Here is a 7,396-nt window from a genome sequence, read left to right on the forward strand (position 1 = left end):
GAAAAGGAAACATCCCGACGACTGGCCCTGCCAGCGGGAGAATCCATGTCAGGGGAGGGTGTGAGCTGGGAGCCGGAGGTGTGGGGCGTCGGCAGGGCCGGGGGTCGCTGGGTGAGCGAGCCCGGTGCCCGATTCTGGGCTGGCGCAGTGCCCGGCACGCGAGAGGTCTGTGTGGCGTTGCACAGCGGTGCTGCGGCACCAGCAGGCGTAGCTGGTCGTTCCCGTGACCGTGTGGTGGAGAAGAGAAACAGGGAGCAGGCCGGGAAGGCAGAACTGTCACCGGGTCCCGGTGAAGCGTGATTTGGGGTCCCACGGGTGGCAGCGGTACCTCTCAGGAGTGGCGGCCTGTTTCAGCCGGGGTAGGTGGTGCCCGTGGCCGAATCCTGGGGTTCACAGCCATTGGCGTGGTGAGGACGACCAGACAGGGGCCCGTCCGCCTGGGCTGAGCGCCTGGGAGCGCATTCGGCCTGTGGTGAGGTCCGTTCCCAAGTCGGCTGCCCCACGCGTCCCTCGGCCCAGAGGGAGGTGAGCGGGACCGGACGGTGCAGGCATCGAGGTGGGGAAGACGGAGTCTGGTGGGGGGTTCCCTGTCTCCTGTGTGCACCCTGGAGTTTGTACCTTGGGAGGGCCGGAGGGTTTACAGAGAAGAGGAAAAGTGAGTAGACTCAGCCTGGGCAGGCCTGAATCAGACGCCTCCCGGGGCTGAGGTCCCCGAGCAGTTCGAGGGTTTAGTGGGGTTCAGGGGCAGAGGGGGTGGGTGTCGAGTGAGGTGGAAAGGACAGCCGCTTTCACTACTAAGGAGGCGCCAATTATGAGCAAGTGAACAAGACGCACATGTCCGAATGTGCTAAAAGGGCTTCGTGTGGTGCCTGGTCAGAGCTGAGTTTAAGGATATTGAGCTCTCACTGTAGGGAAGGACACTGAAGTTTGCTGTTACAGAAATGCTGGGATTAAGCTTAGCAAGTCTCTCTAGCGCATAATATTTTGACCTTTCTCGGACCTTCAGCACTCTTTTACCTTCTTACTAATCTCTCTTTTCAAGACCTTCAAACTATTTATTCCCAAAACATTTCTTTCTTATTAAACACACCTCACTTTACTTGCGTTTTGAATCCTGACAGATTTTATCCTGAATTTTTGGCTAAAGAAGTCAAGGCGTTGGGCCTCCCTGGTGGCGCAGCAGGTCAGAGCGCAGCACTGTGAAGCCGTCCGCAGCCCCTGCAGCCGATCCCGGCCGGGGAGGGACCCCGGGGCGCAGCAGACCGCTCCCCTCACCCCGCCGCTCCCTCAGCAGTGGGTTTCCGTCCATCTGCCTGGTCTGCTCCCCGCTCTGTCTGTGGTGAACTCTCTCACCCCGCACCTCTAGTCTGTACCCCAGTCTTGTATGCATAAAGAAATACATCTTTACAAAAAGCTAAACTAATTGTACAAGAATGGCAGTCAGTGATGGGGCCGGGCAGGGCGTCAGAAATAGATCCAAATACATGTGGGGATTTCCTATAAAGACATCAATTTCAGTCTTTCGGGAATAAATTCCAAGTTCTTAGCCAAGGCTTGGCTCGCCCTGTGGGAGAAAAGAATAATGTATGTTCCTTACCTGACTTTTACACTAAATACCAGATGAATAAAATAATTAAATCTAAAACCCCCTAAGTCTTTTTGCCTGCAAGTTGAGCCAGCGCGTGTGTTTGGTAAGTGGGCAGGAGGCTCGTGGCCACCACCCAGCGTGGGGACTCTGGACTCGCCCTCCCCGAGGCCTTCCGCCCCGTGAGGCCTCTGGTCTGGGCAGGGCGGCAGCGGGTGCCCCTCGAGGCCCCGGGGCACAGCCCTGTCTCCCACCGCCTGGTGCCTTCCTCCAGGGCCGCGGGCTCAGCCTGCCCACACCCTGCTGCCCAGCCCAGCCCAGCCCAGCCCAGCCCAGCCCAGCGCACCTCCCTCCCGGCCGCCCTGGCGCAGCACGTCTCCTGGGCACGGGGTCCTCTCCCAGCCTCTTTCTCCTTGTGAACAGCGGTCTTTACTCCTTTACCGCCACTTCCATGGGGTTTGGGAGAAAGTGGGGATGAACACTGTATTCTAACACAGGTGCAAGGGAGTCACGGGAGTGGCAGTTGGGTGCACGTCTTCCTGCTCTGGTCTCAGCAGAAGTTTATTTTATACATTAGGAGCAAACAGCGGGATGACATCAGCACATGAACTGGGCTGAGAGGTTATAATCATCTTTTTTTCTAAGAACAGTTTGGGGTCGTATTGACCTTCAGCTGAGATTATGACATTTATTATTCATAAAATCAACCTATTATAGTTAGGATAGGGTACATACATCATAAAATTTAAGGCGAACATGGCTATATTTACCGGTGATGATTGGCTAAAATAAAGTCCCTTTAAACCTCAAATGCTACTTAATGATCTTCATTCTCATTGAGACTTCCTAGAGGGTAAAGTCAAGTCGAGGGCCAGGGTGGAGGCTGGCTGGAGATGTGAAGGGGGATAAGGTGAGGTCGTGGGCCAAGGAGAAGTTGTGAAAGAGGGTAAAGTAAGGTCAAAGACTAGGGTGGAGGAGCTTTCTGGTAGATGAATCACTAAGGGAGATAGTAAGATCCCGCATTTGAAGACTGAGCAATAAAAGCTTAAGTAAGTAGAGTGATAAGCTTTGGGTTTTCATCTGGGCAGCAAAAGAACTTTAATTATTTTTTAACATGTTCTAGTACTGCCTTGTCTTACAATATTGATTTTGTTATAATTGCTTTTATTAATCAGCCAGTTGTAATATTATTTTTTGCTTTCTAGAGGAATTTTCTGCCTGGGGCAGCGCTTGCTCACCTGAGCCAGGCAGCGCCTTGTGAGGCTGAGGCAATCGGTTGTAAGCTGACGGTTGCTTAGAATATTTTGCTATTACAAACAGTGAGGTCTGCCTGAGCCTTGACGTGGGGCCGGACTGGACTGGACAGTGGCTGACAGGCCCCAGGTGCTTGTCCCCAGGGCTTAGATGGCCCAGCGGGCTGCAAGAGGCTCAGGCACCTTCGGGGCCACCGTACCTGGAAGAGGGCACCGCCCACCGTGCAGGTGTGTGTCTACGGGAACCCAGCACAAGCTCTCCAGGGCGCTCCCCACACCCCGCCCCCTGGCCGGGCTCCCCAGAGCAGAGGGCACGGACGGGCTGCTCTTTGGCCACACCAAAGGCTGTCCGCAGGACTTCGGACCTTGGCGTCACCCTGACCATCGGTCAGCCAGCGCTTAGGCTGCGAGAAATCCCATGTCTGTTGGCCATCTCTGAATGACGCCTCTGGGGTGCTGGCAGAGGGGCAGCAGGAGGGAGGTGAGGAGGACCCCCTGGAATGCGATGGTCTCCGCCCTCGCCCACGCTGGCTCCCGCAGCACCCCAGGGCAGGTCGCAGGACCAGCCGCGGGGGAGGAGGCTCACCCCGGCCTGGCTCCCTGCCAGGACTCCCCGGAGCCCTGGGTGCGCCTCTGCCTCTGTCCCGGCTCCTCTCCCTCCCTGGCACCAGCGTGGCCACTGGCTCATCCCAGGAAGTGACAGCGTGACCACCTGCCCGGCCCGTGCCGGCGCGCCATGGTTCCTGTTGAGGCCTGGTGTCCCCCCACAGACAGGGGCAGCCCGGCCTTCTTTTTTTTTTGCTTTTTTCACGACTTAAAAGCACAGGTTGATTAGGAAAAAGAGAAAAAAAAAGAGACACACCTGCCCAGTCACAGGTGGGCCGAGGAGAACCCCTGCTGCTTCAGCAGGGAGCAGGTCTGTGGGAAGCGGCCCTGGGGGCGGGGGCAGGGCGGCGGGCGGGGCTCCCTGGCCAGACCCCAGGGGGTGTTGGAGCCGGTCACTCCAGCCGTGGCCTAGCAAGCCCCTTCCTCTCACGGGCGCCTAGGCCGCAGGCGGGGAAGCAGGCCGGGACCTGGAGCCTGTCCGTGGCCCTGGGCTGAAGGACCCCGACGAGGCTGTGGGAACGTCTCCTCTCCGGTTCTCCCTGGGCTGGCTGCAGAACATCCCCGCGGGCAGAGGGAGGAAGACCGGATTGATTTACACACGTCGGGAGAACGGACTTGCTGTCAATTCTATTTTTTTTTAAGATTTATTTATGTACACAAGAACTGGGGTACAGGTCAGAGGTGTGGGTGGGGTGTGAAACAGTTCAGCAGAGACAGTGGGGAGCAGAACAGGTGGATCTACTGAACCCACTGCTGAGGGAGCAGCGGGGAGACAGGAGGGGTCTGCTGGGCCCTGCGGGTCACTCCCTGGCCGGGATGGACGCAGGCCGCAGTGGCGAGAGTGCTGAGACGGACCCCAGGCCACAGGGAGGCCCCACAGTTTACCTTTTGAGTGTCAGATCTCTGCTGTCGTTACAACGTGGTGTCCTGTACTGCTCCAGGACGGCGTCTCGTTCACAGCACCCCAGAGGCGGACGTGGGGCCAGTGTGCCTCTGCTCTTTATGACCCAGCAGGGGCCAGGAGGATTTGGAAACCCCAGGCAGCTCTCAAGGCATCCGCCAGGCCCAGCACTAAGCATGAGCAGGTGCCTGTGAGCCGTGGGGACCCCTGTCTGGGCCCCTGCCTGCACCCTTCGCCCCAACACTCTGCTGCGCCTCGCCCCCTCCCACCCACACGTCCTGGCAATAAAGCCACTGGCGGCCCTGAGCAGAGTGCAAACCTGGCTTCCACTCAGCGCCTCTGGTCTGCGCCCAGACCAAACCTGGGACACGGCTGAATCTGGGGCCTCGGAGCTGGCCGGGAGGGCGCCATGTCCTCAGAACCGGTTTGCCTTTGCAGGTGAGAAGGGCGTCTCCTCCTCGCAAGATCTAACAAGGCTTCTTTTTTGGATGTTACTGGCAGTTAGCATACAGCATGTTTAACTACCTCACGGTACCATGCTGTTAAATGACCTCAGCCAGCCAATGGCACACTACAGAAGAAGAGTTGAACAGACAGTGCGTGAGAAGGAGTTTCACAGGGCCTTCCACCCGCTGGCCGGGGCGACGAGCAGTGTGCCTGCAGTTTGCAGACGGGCAGCCACTGGCAGATTGGCATGCTCGGGGGGTCAGAGGCAGTTCAACTAGGAACCAGAAAGTGACACACACACATCCCATAGGCACCTACACAGCAACACCTTTCACAGCACACCCCCACACCCCACGCACAGCACACCCCCCCACACCCTGCACACATCACAGACCCCCAAAAAAACAAAACAAAAAAAAAACCCCCCAAGCAAAACAAAAAACCCCCATAAGAGCACACCCCATATACAGCACACCCCACACACAGCACACCCCATACCCCCCCATACAAACACCCCCAATGTACACACACACGACTTCGTGGTGAGGAGTAATCTGGGGCCTTGTGCCCCTCCCAGCCGTGGGGTCCTGCCGCTCCTTAACACCTCTGAACCTCAAAGGTGTTTCATCTGTGACACGAGGGTAGAAGAGGAGGTCGGGGTGTGAGGGGCCCATGAGCGATGCAAGTGAAGGGGTGTCACCCCTCGGACGCAGCTGGCACCACTGGGCACTGGGCTGCGTGCTGAGCGGCCTCTGGGGCTGACGCCCGAGCCGCCCCCTGGCGCCCAAAGCCCGGCCCTCTCGGAGCCCTGAGACTGCAGGCTCTGGCGGAGAGTTTTTTCACATGTGTGAACGATCTGAAACGTTTGTGTACCCAGGTAACATGAAACCTGACCGCGAAAGGCAAAGTGAGACCTGGGTAAACAGTCTTTTCCATGGATTTTAAAAATATCGATGAGAAATTCCAAAGTTCACTGGGAAGGATCGAGGCGTGAGTGTAGTCAAGAAAGTGCTGGAAAACAACAAAGAAGCCGTGTGTAGAAGCAACCGAATCCTCTAGGTGTCGAAAGTTATTTTCTGTGATAAAACAGCAAATATAAAACACACTGGGGGTGAGGAGGGCGGGCTCGAACAGAACAGTCAAGGCAGGAATCACTGGACTTTCTAAGGAGACCCCCCCCAGCGTGAAACAAAGCCACACCCAGTAGGCCAGTGGACAGGCAGAGGGGGGCCAAGGAACCCCAGCAAGTTCGCAACAAAGAACACAAACAGGTGGTGAATCGCTGCTGGGCCAACAAGCCAGCTGACCCGGAATCCGAGAAATGGCAATCCGAGTGACCAGAATGCGTGGCATTATTGAATTAAACCAGCCCTGTGTTGTCAAGGGTATGGAAAACCCGGCAACTCTCAAGGGAACACTGACAAATCTTTCTGGAAGATAACATAGAAAACACCCAAAAATAGTCTCTGCCTCTGACTGACTGGTTCCCGACTTCCAGACACTGAACACCAGACATGGTGCAATAAAATATGATTCTATAATGGTACAAAATTATGATACTGGAGCAAGAGAAGGGAGAGGAGTTGTTATCTCTGTCCCCTGCCTGGTCCCCAGAATCCTGCCAGGGCGGGATTTATAAGCAAAATTTTTATAAGCAGTCTATGTCTGCATTTAGGCTGCCGTAGAGAATCATCTCACAAAAGAAGAAAAAAGCAGGAGAAGAGCCTGAGATTGTGAAGTGGAGAGGGCAGAACACCTTCGCAAGACATCGTCCTAGTCGCTCAAGGGCATGGAGAAGCAGAGGAAACGCAGGCGAGAAGACAGACCAAAGCATTCACGAGATTGACTAGGAGGTAAACAGAGGAGAGGTTTTCTTATTTTTTTAATTGATGCAACAGTTTAAAAGTGTCTTAAAAGTAACAGTACAGGCCCTCCCTGGTGGTGCAGTGGGTTAAAGCACAGCATTGAGAATCTAAAGCCGCTTCCGCATGAGTTCGATCCCTGCCTGCCCCGAAGGTGACCACATGGCCAGGCAGACCTCTCCTGGCCCGCCCGCTGCTCCCCTCAGCAGTGCACTTCATGATCTGCCTGTTCTGCTCCCCACTCTGTCTCTGGTGAATTCTTTCACCGCCCTTGAGCCTCTGGCCTGTACCCCAGTTCTGTATGTACAAATAAATAAATCTTTAAAAAAAAAAAGTAACAGTACAATTAAACATTGTCTTTGTTGAAAAGCACAAAATATGACAAATCGCCGAGCCTGGGGACCCCAGGGCGGTTTCCTTGGGAGAGTCGGGGGCCACCTGCTAGCGGTGATGGCGCCGCCGGCACCTGCCTCCTCGCTCGCTCGCTGGCCGGCAGCAGCGAGCAGCGGCGCTGCCCACCCCAGCGCCAGCGCCCCCGCGCCGGGAAGCGGGCCCTCGGGTCTCCCGTCCGGAGGGGGCGCTTCCCGTCCAAACTTCACTCCGTGGGGCCGTTTCTTTCCCCACTTTGGGGCGAGCCAGAGGCCGTCCTCGGGGCTCCGCCTGCGCCTGGACCCCCGCGGCGTTTGGGGTCCCCGACGCCCTGGAAGGTCCGGGAGCGGCGGCGACGGCTCGCGGCGGGGCG

The sequence above is a fragment of the Condylura cristata genome, unplaced genomic scaffold (assembly GCF_000260355.1).
Source record: "Condylura cristata isolate star-nosed mole 26May11 unplaced genomic scaffold, ConCri1.0 scaffold00042, whole genome shotgun sequence".
Taxonomy (NCBI): Eukaryota; Metazoa; Chordata; class Mammalia; order Eulipotyphla; family Talpidae; genus Condylura; species Condylura cristata.